The sequence below is a fragment of the Schistocerca gregaria genome, chromosome 5 (assembly GCF_023897955.1).
Source record: "Schistocerca gregaria isolate iqSchGreg1 chromosome 5, iqSchGreg1.2, whole genome shotgun sequence".
NCBI lineage: Eukaryota > Metazoa > Arthropoda > Insecta > Orthoptera > Acrididae > Schistocerca > Schistocerca gregaria.
This window is the reverse complement of record NC_064924.1, coordinates 89,790,553-89,805,617: the sequence shown is the minus strand read 5'-3', so window position 1 is coordinate 89,805,617 and position 15,065 is coordinate 89,790,553. Positions and strand designations below refer to the sequence as shown.

General features: G+C 41.9%; 1 protein-coding gene across 1 annotated transcript in view; it reads right to left on the bottom strand.

Annotated features, from left to right (window-relative positions):
- The window catches only part of LOC126272980 (methyl farnesoate epoxidase-like), a 176,146-nt gene extending 165,527 nt beyond the window's left edge, over positions 1–10,619 (bottom strand). The window contains exon 1 of the mRNA XM_049976324.1: positions 10,511–10,619. The gene's annotated coding sequence lies outside the window, so the exon portion shown is untranslated. The remainder of the gene's footprint in view (positions 1–10,510) is intronic.
- Positions 10,620–15,065: the final 4,446 nt, after the last annotated feature.

Genomic DNA, 15,065 nt, shown 5'->3' with positions numbered 1-15,065 from the left:
GAAATCTCGACCATTTTTGCCAGTTATCCATTTTGATACTGGCAACATATCGATCCCAGGGATTTCAAGATTTTCGTGAATGTTTTCTTCGAGTCTGACGCCGGATAACAAAAGACAAAAGAAATATTTTTTCGTGTACTGCAGGGTGTGATTCAAAAGTTTCAAGACTTAACTCAGAACCAGAAATTTATTGGACATTTAACTACAGTGGACTAAAATTCTTCAAAATATGATCCTTCAGCATCAATAGAGCGCTGCCAGAGCGTCTTCCACTGTTCGTAGCCCTTCTGGAAGGCCTCGGGCGTCATGCTGCCAAGGGCTCTCGTCGAAGCCTGCTGGATGCCATCAACGGAGTCGAATCGCTTCCCTTTTAGGCCTGTACCGATTCGGGGGAAGAGGAAAAAGTCACTTGGAGCCAAGTCGGGGCTGTAGGCTGGCTGCAGCAGTGTTGTCACGGCGCGACATGTTAGCGGGCACGTTATCATGGTGGAGAATCCAATCGCCCTTGATTGCCGGGCGGACGCGACCAACTCGATCCCTCAAGCGGCGAAGCACTCACACTAATTGTAAGACGACGGTTACTGTTTAAAACCTCCCACACTCTCTCCACATTTTGACCCATTCGCCCAGAGCGGTCCTTGTCTTCAACATTCCCGCGGCCACGTTTGAAACGTTTATGCCACGTGAAGACCGTTGCACGAGACTTGGCTTCTTCCTTAAAGGCCTTTGGTCTCCGTGGCGTTTTTGTTCAGTTGCACTCAGAACTTAATCGCATAACGCTACTCCAAGTGCTGCTTCATTTCCGCCTCTCCCACTTTTCGATGAAGGTCACTAACACGAGGCAAGCGAAGCACATTTTCAGGGTTCCGGAGGCAGCTGCCGCAGCGGCAGTTCGTTTCCTTCCCTCATCCGGTCCGCGCGCGCTCCCCTACTCAGAAATGAATCAGTCTTGAAACTTCTGAATCACACCTTGTATAATAACAAAATTAACAATTTTCGGGTTCTTTTTCCTATATTCGTTCTGTGGAACCTTGCTTCTTGCCAAATTTCGTGATTCCAGGTCAACGGGAAGTATCTTACAGTTTCTGATGAGTACGTTGGGGGATGTGTCAAAATATGTGACGTAAATGGCTGTATCTTGTCACTGCTTTGACTTAGAAGCTTCAGTTTCTTGCATCGCCAAGACACCACAGACCTTAGTATGTGACGTAAATTTGAACATGGCTCTGAGCACTATGGGACTTAACAGCTTAGGTCATCAGTCCCCTAGAACTTAGAACTACTTAAACCTAACTAACCTAAGGACATCACACAACACCCAGCCATCACGAGGCGGAGAAAATCCCTGATCCCGCCGGGAATCTAACCCGGGAACCCGGGCGTGGGAAGTGAGAACGCTACCGGACGACCACGAGATGCGGGCAAATTTGAACTTGATACATACACGAAAGGAGTCTTAACATATGGACGAACAGAGAGACAATCAGCTAATAAATGACAAAACACGTTTTTCCGTGTGATATGGTCACAGATTGACCATTTTCGGATTTTTTTCATTAACTTTTACTGTGAAACCTTTCTTCTTGTCAAATTTCATGGTTCTAAACGAACGGGAAGTACAGCATAGGTTTCGATGTGTGACTTTACGAATATCAAAATATGTGACACAAATGGACGTACCTATTGAGTACATTGACTTAGAAGCTTCTATTTGTTACACCGCCAACGGACAATAGGCCTTAGTTTGTAACATACATTCAAGTTGGTACGTCTTTCCGTTTCGGGGGAAAAGGGTTTTTATCAATTAAACAGATAGACAGACAAACGCACAACAAAGTGATCTTGAAAGAGTTTCGTTTTTATCGATTAAGGTACAGATCACTCAAAATTGTCAGATCTACATACAGGAGGAAGCACTGGTCGAAACTGGAAGAAAAATTCTTATAATGATGAGTCAGGAAACATGAACCTGTTGAGATATTAGCCGTTGAGGAAACGCAGTTGACAGCCTGTGTTTTGTTTACAAAAGATGAGGCAGATGACAACAGATGACGTAATAAATTACCACAATACGCTAGTGTCATCAGATGCAAATCCTCCGAGTAATCATAAAAGTGAGGTATTAGGATTTCTTCAGTATTACGACATTGTAGTGCCTTTGTTATTCCAATTTACGATCCATGTCAAAAGGAACAGACACTGCGAGGACTACAGCCGTTACGAAATACAGTAAATGTATTGCAAGTGCCTGTTCTTTTGGACATGTCGAAAGGAAATTTGCATCGTAATTCGGAAGAATTTATTCGCCGATATCTGGCAAACGACTTTCAAGTAAAATGTCTCACCCGTACGGGAATATATAAAGTATATGTACGAGTACAAGTTGTAGATGCGTGATTGGCCACGGATGCAAATGTGTATCTAGCCGTGAGTTGTGCATGGATAGCCAAATATAAAGCGACCGCTCGCGATAAGCGGAAAATTCGGATTGTAGTTCCAGTCTTGCACAAATTTTCATTGTCATAATTCCAGTTATCGTCATTCCATTCCACAGCTGATGGTTATCCATGTTTTGCAAATGCGAATACATTCAATGCGCTTTGATAGTAGTGTACAGGCAGGAACTGTCGGTGACGGACTCATACCGCCACACACGTTGCCAAACAGGCTAACAGGTGAATTATCTGCACTGTAAGACTCTGAGAAAGACGACGACTATAGTTTATGCGCGGCGGAGTACCACCCCATTATTTTACATCATGCGACAGTAGTACATCGCAACGTGCGACGGATTGGTCGAGGAAGCTCAGTAGCGTGGTCTCCCCGTACAGTGGACTTAAATCCGTTGGTTGTTTGCTGTCGGTTCATTTAAAGGTAATGGCATATGTTCAAAGCATCGACGTTGTGCTGACGTTACAGGAGCTTGTGGCCAATGCATACGAGGCAATGCGAATGGAATGTGAAAGCGTGCGTGATTCACTACTGACAAGGGGACAGTACAAACTTAACTTCGCCGGTTTGGTCAGTACTGACAGGGTCTGTAGGGCACGACTAGAATTCCAACATATGTGAATACGGAGATCCGACTCTCCACTGTTTTCGATAAAATCGAGTTTAGAATTTTTAGGCGAGCTTATAGACTTAGTTGGTCGCTAGTGTCAAAGGTTCAAAATGGTTCAAATGGCTCTGAGCACTATGCGCCTTAACTTCTGAGGTCATCAGTCCCGTAGAACTTGGAACTACTTAAACCTAACTAACCTAAGGACATCACACACATCTATGCCCGAGGCAGGATTCGAACCTGCGACCGTAGCGGTTACGCGGATTCAGACTGTAGCGCCTAGAACCTCTCGGCCACCCAGGCCGGTAGTGTCCAAGGTGTCAGCAACCGACAGAGTACGCGCTTAGTTTCTCAAGCGCAAGGTCTCTGCATCGAATCTCGCAGCCAGTATTTTTTTCTCATTCCCACGTACTTTTAACAATAGATTTATTATTGTTCGGGCGTAAACTCAAGCGCCGAGACGCCAGGCGGGAACGTTAGAGCAGAGAGGGCTTTGAAGAAGATGTCTGCCAATTGCATGCTGACCGACCCCCGCCCAGGACAACGCCCTCTACACGAAGAGGGCATAAGCGCCGCGCCAGTTCTACAAGCTCTACAGCAGAGAGCTCAAGAAAAGCATCAAGACTAGTCATTTCGCTTCTCCTTGTAGCATTATATGTACTGAAGAGATTTCTTATTTTGTTTGTCACCCTTTGCCTGCGACACATCTGTATTCACAAAATTAAGTATTATAATAATTTTCTTTTGTAACAAACTTCATTGACACTATTTGCTTGAACTCTTGTCTAGCGCTGCGAGGAACAGGTTTCGTAGGCACCTAACATTTGACGATTGGCAAGATACATCAATTATGACTGTGCAAATGATTAATTCATCATTTTCATACACCTTAATTTGAAAAAATTCCTGCAAGAAAACATTGACTATTGTCAACCAAATGTGAAAAAATCAGTTGATAAGATCGCACTCAAACACAAAGACGTTACGATAATATCTTCAAACTCCAGCAAACTCACAACAGCATTATATAACAATTTTGTAATCGACGCCTTGAGTGAGAGAAGAAAACTTTTTTCTGTTCCTAGATTCGTGGGAAGAGTACACTGAACTGGATTTGTACGACGAATCTTTTCGCAATGGAGAGGGTCTGCCACTGTGCAGTATTACAGTAATTCCTCCCAAATGTACTGGACTGGTGCAGTCTTCCGAGGTTTATTTTTACAGACAAGAGAAGAACATATAAAACGACTACAAAATTGCGTTTACATCACTTAACAGAATAGAGATCTTCTACAGAAGATCGCATACAAATTCAATCAGTCGTAGACAGACAATATTCGGTGATACTGCTGCATGCCAACCTAGTATAGGGCAGTAAAACGCGTACAGTTTTCGAAGTCCCACAGCGAAGTGCCGGCCGAGGTGGCCTAGCGGTTCTAGGCGCTACAGTCTGGAACTGCACGAGCGCTACGGTCGCAGGTTCGAATCCTGCCTCGGGTATGGATGTGTGTGATGTCGTTAGGTTAGTTACGTTTAAGTAGTTCTAAGTGCTAGGTGACTGATGACCTCAGATGTTAAGTACCATAGTGCTCAGAGCCATTTTTTTGAAGGCCGCTCACGACGCGATTCCTCAGCGGGCATTGACAGGCGACGCCAACCACGAGTCAAGATGCTACATGCATTTCTATGGAAATACATAACTGATTCTGAATATTCTTTCACTCCGCCTATCGGCGACGACAGGTCACTGTCATTCTTCCGAGGGAAACTGGTAAGCAGCGAATTGTCAGAGTGCTCCTGACACAGAACCAACTCTTCTTATGCCCTTCTTATGCCTCTTGCAATGTGCTTCGTTACGTGTGGTACATCGTGAAATCGTGTGGTAACCGAGAACCGTTCATGAGTACAAACCGATGTGTTTTACAATAGACACACTGAAAAAACCACACACTTGCAAAAATTCGGCGTTCATTACAAGTTCTGTTACATTAGGTAGTAAATATTGTTTGCCATGTTTCTACGATCAGTATCATTCTAATTAGTGCAGTGCTCCATGCGTTACACATTATACTTGTGGGAAATATAAGTAAAATAACACAAATAAAATGACTTTTCTGATTTGATGTAAGGATCTCGTATATCCTTTTCTTAATTTCCAGTTTCCTAAGGAATTTTTTTTTCTCATTTTTTCAAGTTAGAGATTATCAAAACACTAAATGAGCCATTAAATACTAATAACTCGAACCGGCATAATAAATACGTTGTCAGAACTGAACAGCAATGAACACAAAACTACTGATAGAGAAATACACTCCGTATAGCTCGCGTTTAATAAACTAAGCCCTTACTCGCTCGTCTACGAACTCCGTGAAGGATAGCGTCGACAGAAAGTATAGAAGCAGGCGTAAAATTTCTCGAAAACTGAAGGGTTGCCTTTTCCTCTGTACTTGCGTAGCAGTCCTAGTAGTGCCCTACACGCCCTGTCAAGATGTATGAAATCGACGAGGGGAAGTTCGTACGGCCCCCTTGTAAGAAGGGCTGAAGAATGCGTCTGGAGGCGTGGTACCCACATGCAGCCCAGTCTGTAGTGTCTATTTCTACGTAAAAAAATCGTAAATCAGTAGTAAGATGTTATGAGACCAAACTGCTGAGGTCATCGGTCCCTAAGCTTACACACTACTTAATCTAACTTACACTAACTTACGCTAAGGACAACACACACACCCATGCACGAGGGTGGACTCAAACCTCCAACGGAGGCAGCAGCGCGAACCGTGACCGGACGCCTAAGACAGCAGGCTACCCCGCGCGGCTTTCTACGTAACAGACAGGTGAATATGAGAAGACGGATTGGTCTCTATCTGTATAGGTATTTGTTAGTTTTGACCAACACTATCTCTTGAAAGGATACAGGGGGTAAAAAAAAATGTGAATACCTGTACTTACTTGGGGATTGTTTATTAATAAGGGGTTGGACCCCCATTTGCTCGTAATACCGCTGGGATTCTTCTTGGAATACTGGCATATAATGATTGTGTAGTCTCGAGTGGAATGTTACGGCACTCCTCGATCAGAACGTCTTGTAACTCCTGTAGTGACGATGGAGCTGGAAATCTGCTCCGGAGCCTGCGATCCAATACCGCCGCCCACAAGGGATCGGTAATACTGAAGTACGGGGACTGTGCTGGCCAGGGCAGACGCTGCAGTTCAGTTGCATGCTCCTCATACCACGTATGTACTGTCCTGGCTGTGTTATTGGTGCATTATCGTCCTGAAATATGGCATCACTTTTGGGGAACAATATTTGAATCATGGGGTGCACCTGATCATACAATCGCTGGTTGTAGCACGGCCTTTGAAATGGAGGGACCAGCAGAATACCATGATATGCTGCCGACGCCATCACACTTCCATCTCTATGCTTAACGGTTGGAATCAAGCATATAGGATTTTAGGCTTCTTTTGGCATTCTCCAGACGTAAACCCGGCCCGATGTTGTAAATAACGAAAACGTTGACTCCCCGGACCATATGACGTGTTTCCACTGACAGGATTTACCCTCCTGACAGCATGTTTTACACTTCTTTTCGTTGGTTGTCGTCACTAATAGTTTCGGCATAACTGGTCGTCCATGAATATCCGCTTTATGGAGTTCTCAGTCGACAGTGTCGATAGATACGGGGTCACGAATAGGGCTATTGAGCTCTGCAGCCACTTTGGCCGCCTTAGTTTTGCGTTGTTTTGACACAATTCGTGTTCTGTACGACGATCTCTGTTATTTAGTTTTGATTTGCACCCACTATTACGTTTACACGATGATGTCTTTCCTTGTTTTGTGTAGACTGTGATGACTGTTGAAACAGTTGCTCCTGAAACATTCAATAAGTTGGCTGTCTTGGTTACTGATGCTCCAGCTAATCGGGCCCCCACAATCTGCCCTCTTTGGAAGTCCGTTAGGTCTTTCATTGCATATCAACTTCGGCCTCTGAATGCAAATACGGAGTGTGCACTACTCATAAACAACCTACACTGATGCGTGGTCCTTACTGAACACGCACAGTCCAGCGGAACACGTACTTTACCTGCGTTGTTGACCGTCATACACAACCATCCCATTACTAACACTGTTCACATTATTTTGCCTATCTCCGACATATGAAGCTTTTGTTTAAACACGTTGCACATCAACTAATGAAGTGTATCGCCTCTTACAGCGTCCCCATATAGATCGACATAATTATTCAATAATATAATATGTTAAACGCAGAAAAGTGAAGCACATTACGTGTGACATATTATTTTTACTACGCTTTACGACGAAAATACTATGAACGCTATTTATATGAGAATAACTGGATTGTAATTCTCTATGCAAAGAATAAACATTGTGCCATAACATTTGTGAACAGTAAATTGTGCAATACAACCGGCCGGTGTGGCCGTGCGGTTCTAGGTGCTTCAGTCCGGAACCGCGCTGCTGCTGCGGTCGCAGGTCCGAATCTTGCTTCGGATATGGATGTGTGTGCTGTCCTTAGGTTAGTTAGGTTTAAGTAGTTCTAAGTTCTAGGGGGCTGATGACCATAGATGTTAAGTCCCATAGTGCTCAGAGCCATTTAAACTTTTTTTTTTTTTTTTTTTTTTTTTGTATACTACATTCTGAGGTCTTCTTGCCAAAATACTGAACAAGAGCAGACATGTAGCTGATAGTAGATGGACGCTTAATGTTAGCGCTGTTGTATACAGGTCTGTCTTGTAGGAAAGGAGACCATACATTACTTTTGTGATTGTGTAATAGTAACACCCTACATGTCAAATATTTTAACATTTTCAGATTTTACTTAAAATTACAGCAGCGAGGAATAACATCGCTGGCGCGCTACAATACGCCGCCATTACGGGGCATATTTAATTTTCTTTAAATTGTTAGACAGGCTGGCAGTTCTTCGGAAAGTAAATTATACATTCTGATTTTCATCATGTTAATGAATGAGGGTAACATAAGCTAAGTCAGTTTTTAGTTTCTTGATGAGTATTTTTGTATGGCCGGTACTTACGTAACGATAAAAATACTTTCATGAAAAATTTTATTCATTAGCCTTATTCAAGGCCCTAAAGCATTAAATACAAGACAACAAAAAATTTAACTGCAAGGATTTTGAACACGATTAACACGTGCATATACGTTACACATAAAAGGTTATTTTGAAACGTGAAAATAAAAGGAATATGCTATTTGATAATAGCAGAGGGACAGTATTCAGTGGCAGAGCGGATAATGTTTTAGTTTCGTAATCACGATGTCACTCGTTGGATACCCACTAGACCCACATTTTTTAAAGTTTTATTCGAATTTATATTCAACACCTAATTGAAATTTAATTAACAATGCTGACGTGCATTATAAGTTTGTTTGCAAGGCTACAACTTGGAAAAGACATTTTCGAGAGATACTTAGCATTTGTTACGTACATGTGTGACTTTGAGTGTCATAGATACGTAGTACAAAGCAGGAACTACGTGTGTAGTGATCGGTCTATCTGAGAAAGATGTTGTTCATTCATTTGCTTCACAAGTTGTAACCAACACCGCATTAATGTTAGTAGTTAAGAAGGAATGTTATTGTTATCTTCTATAATCGATATTAGAGTGTGACAAAATAGTAATAGTTGTAATGACTGAAACAGTGTGGGGCCCTTTTGGTCTCTAGCCCTCAGAAAATTTCATTTTACCCCTCACGGGTTAATTACACTGCTCTGACTTGACGATATGCAGTACAGAACAGTAATCGGATTAAGAGCGTTCATATGCTCAACCGGAGGAACGAAGGACGAGAAAGTACGGAGTTTACATAACGCGTCGATCAAATTTGCGAGGTGTGATCAAAAAGTAACTGGGGTTTTTCAGTATCGCGGGTTTCGTACATCCGATTGTCAAATTCTTTTGTCTAGTTGGTAAAAATATTCCTGATGTATGTTTGCACTTACAACTGTTTTGAATGTTTAGTTAATTGTTGACAGTCGAAACGATTATATGTGTTTTCGAGTGCTCGGTGAATATTTTCTTTCGAAGTAGATGGATCAAATAACTTGCATTAAATTGTGCTTGAGAAATGGGTTAAAGTGCTGCACCGCACTCGCAATGGTGACTGATTTTTGGCGAATCTACTTCGTGTAAAACAAGTGTTTACGAGAGATATAAAGATTCCAAAGAGGTCCGAAAAGACGTTGAAGACGACGACCGCCCTTGACACTCTAACACATCAGTTATTGGCGACAATGTGGAAGAAGTAAAGAAAATGGTTCTGGAAAATCGCCGAATCACCATCAGAGAGGGCCCTGATGATGTCGACATATCCCTTGGCTCGTGTTAAGCAGTTTTTCCAGATGTTTTGAGCGTAAGACGTGTAGCAGCAAAGTTTGTTCCTAAATTGTTGAATTTAGATATCGCCCAGGAATTGCGAATGAAGACGATAGCGATATAGAACTTCTGAACAAAGTTATAACAGGTGACGATACGTGGGTGTACAAGTATGACATCGAAACCAGGGCCCAATTGCTCCCCTGTGGCAACCGCCTGAAGAGCCAAGATCAAAAATTCGACAAGTTCGATCAAATGTGAATGTTCGTCCCACTGTTTTCTCCAATTACGATAGGATAGTGAATATGGCTTCCTGTCTTACGGTCAATTAAGGAATACTGCCTGGGAGTTTGCGTGAAGAAATCCGAAGAAAACGACTAGAATTGTGGTAAAACCATTCGTGGAAATTGCATCACGATTATGCTCCCGCTCATACCTCAAGACTTAGTCGCCATTTATTGACAAAAATAAAACCATTATGTTGCATCAGCCACGTGTTCGCCGTACATGGGCACCGGTGACTTCTTGCTATTCTCGAGCCTGAAAAGAACCATGAAAAGAAGTCGTTTTCCCGCCACTGATGAGATAAAAACGGAACCAATGAGGGAACTGAACACCATAATGAAAAGTGAGTTCCACCAGGGCTTCCAAGATTGTAAAATTCCTGGTACAAGTGTGTTATTCTAAAGAAGTTTATTCTGAAGTGGACAAAATTGATGTTGATGAATAAATAAAGATTCTTCAAGAAAAACAAAAATTCCCGTTACTTTCTGATCACACCTCGTAACTGTTGCTAGACACTTTACGTGTGACAGAATTCCACCAATGAAAGAAGACTGGATCGTACCCTGTTGCCATCACCGCAGCGTAAACAATGCAGGTCTGGGTGACCTTGTCGGGTAACCATTCGGAAGTAGGCAGGTCACGCGCAGCTGAAGCAGCCAGACAGCACACAAGGTCACCTTCATAGGCGGGAAAGGGTGTGTCCTCTGTTTCCGACACGACGCGCATAACGTACGCGTTTCTCGCAATGAAACAACGGCTAGCGCCTGCGAGAAGCTGAAGCGTGACAAACGTCAGACTTTGGCTTACCCTGGGCAGCGGAGGCCGTCAGTAGCGGCGTGACGTCAGCGTCGGAGAGAAGACGAGGCCTATGCGTGTTGTGCCGCCGTCGGTGCCAGCGGCCACTGAGGACTCGTCTGTTATGTGAGCGCGAGAGGCTGGGGGTCGGTGGTGGGGAGCCCCGGACTCTGGAAGAGACGTGGACTGGTAGTAGCGGTCAGTTCCCCTTACCCCTACCCCTTACCCCCTCCTCCAGCTATGAGACGTCCTAGACAGTCTGCGGCTGTGACTCAGCAGCTGCGAGCGTCCCGACCCGTTCGCAAACATCACGGTGTGTCTGATGACACAGTGTGATGTTAGATAAAAGCAAATGCTGCAACACCTTTAAGATGCGCCCTGAGTGATGATGGAAATATTTGGCGGCAACGCCACCTATTTGCAACTGCAACATTCATATTAGAGCACTGTAATAAGAATTATTGACGGTGGCAGGGTAACCGAATACCGAATATTGGGTAAGGACACCGGATTTCACATCAGCCCAAACACTTTTTTATTCGCGCACTGCAAAGTGTAGGTGATAAAGTGCAATACATCAGCCTTGTAGTAGGACATTACCGGTATATAATTTGTCATACGAATAAAAAAAAGGGAATATTCAGCAGCTAAAACCCTCGAAGCAAAAGAACATTATCTGATAAAGTTCTCCATTCCGTATGAGCACGGCCATTGAGAGCCAGGACTGGCCCCAGGACAGGATATGTGATTCCCCATCTAAAAATATAGCATCCCAATTTTATTGTTACTTTAAAGAAGATTTGACATGATGTAAGCACAACACAATTCGGGGAATATTGGAGATACACAAAAAAATACTGACTGAGATAGACTATAGAATAAATGTAATTTCATATCAAACACTAAACATTTCCGTACAATTGCAATCGGTCGATGCACTACAGTGTGAAGTATCTGTAAAAAGCTGCGTGTGAAAATGCATTTTTTCAGGGAGCCAAATCTCGGGTTACGTTGATTACAGAAATAAGAGATCAACTGTTTTTGATAGCCCTCGGCCTAGCGACTATTTGTAAACTGGCATACTGCAGCTATTCTACAGTAAAGGGTCAGAATTTAAACATTAAACATTTTCTCCAGCCCAGGCAAATTGAGAAAATTGGTTCGTTCCTTTGCGTTAGGTGTGGTCTAGAGTGGACTTAAGGTGACTTATAAATTAAACATTTGTTCATGTGTGATTCCTGAGAAAATCAACGACTATTTGGGTACGAAAAGAATGAATTGTGAGGACGGCCATTGCTGCAGTTTCTTTTCGTGGCAGATCGTCGAAAGTTTTACCATTATGTTCTTAAGATAATATTCTCGAGAACGTCGAAAGTTTAATCGATATCGTTACCCGTTACCAAGTTGTCATACTTATGCATTGAAATGTGTCTGACGCGTAAATGTAGTTTCATCTGACGTGGACACATGGCAAGGTTTCTAGGGTCACCGAAGAGATCTCAGGTTACCAAACTATGTTTTATTTAGCATTTTTCCACCAATAAAACTTTCTTACACACTGTCTCTGTATAACTGGCACTTCACGCCTATAAAAATATGCCCAAACTGGTACTGCAGTAACAAAAAATAAGTTAAATAGGGTGTCAATATACCGGAAAGGGAAATGATGGCCAAAAATTATGTAAAACTGGAAAGACTGGAAATTCAGCTAAATAATTTTAACATTTTTGCACTTTTATCATACAAATCATAAGCCAGGCGCTTTCAAGGAATTGCAATTGGAGAGCAAAGTACTGGAAAAAAAGTAAAACTTATGACTGTTTATTCAACTTATATTATGCGTACCTATTTGTTGTTTATATGTGTCAAAGTATGTAAGTGTGCCGAAGTGTGTAAGTAAACTGTCAAAACTTTACTGATCTATAGAATTCGTTTCACATTAGCTTCATACTGCTGTAGCAGGCAAAAACAAAAAAAAAAAAAAAAAAACAAAAAAAAAAAAAAAACGAAACAGCTGAAAAATACCCCGTCGGAGGAGAATAAGGCGAATAAGTTCCTCTCGAAAAGACTGACATAAAACTGGGAACCAGCTATCGCAGTCGTCTTTAATGACCAAAAGTTTTGACATGGAACATATTCACGCATTTTTGTGCTGAAAGAGAGTAGCAGAGAGACAGTGATGATAGAAGACGGGGGACACAGTGCCAATAGGAGGGAGAGAGAGAGACAGAGACAGGGAGAAAGAGGAAAGAGATGGTAGGGTAGAGAAAGTGTCATTGAAAGAGAAAGGGGGGGTGAGTGAAGACAATAGCCTTGGGTGCCAAAGGGAGATATTAATGATCTTTCCTTTGTGGAGGACCACAGGCATGCAGATTTTTTGAAACAAATTTCCGTCTATTCACTGTTAATTGGGCATTTATGTTACACAATAATGATTTCGGCTTCATAACCATTCTAGAGTGCATCTTGCAATTTTAAATATGTCTGACCAGCCTGTGATATGTCATCGTAGAAAAAACATATTTCTGGTCGTATAGACCAGCTGTCGTTTTTCACTCTGCACAATGCAGCCATATTATGTATCTTCGATATGTACTCATCTCCTGCAATACGACAACTCATCTTAGAAGACCAGAAATATGTTTTTTCGACGATGACAAGTGACAGATGGGTAAGATACAAGTTTTAACATTTCAGCATGAACCTGAGAATGGTTATAAAGTCAAAGTCACAGCTATGTAAAACAAATGGACAATTAATAGTGAAATGGCGGAAGTTTCTAAAAAAGAAGGGCACAGTGTCAGGTAATGAGAGAGGAAACAGAGTAGACGAAAAAGAGAGATGAGTGGACACCATACACAGACCTTGAGGAGGGGGATCTGGAGCCTCCTAGACCGGCCAACATTAACACTTAGGTATGCCAGAGGGTGCATTTTGGACTGAAATTTGAAACACATGGGTACAGGGACGCCCCAGAATTTTTTAATTGCCGATGTGTTGTGGAGACAGTGGCAGTGGCAAAGACAGACAAAAGTGGCAAAGGAAGACAAAATGAGACAGTGTAAGTGAGAATGGAGACAGTAACAGTGGGATATACAGTAAATCGATGGGAGAAAAATGAGATAATAGGAGAGACACATAGACAGTGACAGGGAGATGAAAGCTTAACTACAAATAGAGACTCGATAAATCAATTTAGAATATTATGTTAAAACAGCGGGAACATGCCAAAATTTTTGGTCAGCAAGGTGAAATGAAGACAGCTGGTTGCCCACCATTCTGTCGGTCTTTTAAAGAGGAACATATTCGCCGTTTATGTGCTCCGACAGGAGCATTTTTACACTGATTTATACTATTGTGCTATACGCTGCACGGTATATTGCTGGCGAAATTAGAGCGAATTTACGGTCGTTCGTGGTGCAATAGGCTGAATCAGAGAATGCGATAGTATACACACTTGTATCATCGAGCCACTGTTCACAGTAGTAAGTTCGGCTGCATACTGGCTGCAGTGTTGTCCTCTATTTCAGAACATGTGAACATTCTAGTTTCTAATTTTCTGATGTGGCAGAGGACAAGAACGTAAACATTATTTATCAATAATACAGTGTCTGCCAATGCTTCGTTTTTCCGTGCAAAAGCCAGTGCTCATCACTCCGATTTTAGATGCTTTGGCTTGAGCTGTTTTTCTTACCAAGGAAACAAAGAGCTGCTGAAATTTGTTTACCTAGTTTCGGGCATTTACGAAAATTAGGATTGACGGGCTTCCTAGTTAAAGAACTGACACTGAAAACTAAATTTACTGCTTCCATTAGGTAATATTTTTTCTTAAACACATTTTCTGCGATCACATTTTCAGTCAAAATTAGAGCTGACTGCGTTATATAGGAATTTAAATAAAATTTGTGAATGTATTTGTAATTTTCATTGTATTTAATTATAATAATTTCATAGAAAGAAAACAGTAGCATACCTAAATACGTGATGTGTCCCTGATAGGCTATGATCTAAATTTCACACTCGTTTTGGAGTGAAGTACTTCCAGCACTTTTATTCCCTCCCTGTCCGAGTACAAAACAATGCTTTACTGGATACTGTTTGTGACGGTACGTCACATAAATGGACATTTGGCGAAAGGGAAAGGAAGTTTTTGTTATGAGTCGTGTGAATTATAAATTATTTCAAGACTGTACGTGTGCGAGATGTATAACAAATAGTAAAGAACACAAGTTATTATTATCAAAACACGTATATCAATGTAATTAACAAAACACAGTTATTTTGGTATAATCTCTGTATAACATAGGCCATGAAGATCAAAGACAATGCTTTGATTGAACTAGCTCTCCTGTTTTGTTTCGTGTAGCGGTAGGCCGCCATTGTAGTGCTGTCTGATAATTAACTTAAGTTTTATCTGTATTCTGCAAAATGTAACAGAAATTGTTATTAGAAAGTGTGTATTATTGACTTAGTTGTCACCTCTCATGATCGCAACCGTTAATAATAATTAACAAAGTTTTTAAAGAACTTTGCAGTACAGGGAGCTCATCTCCCCTAGCAGGATTTA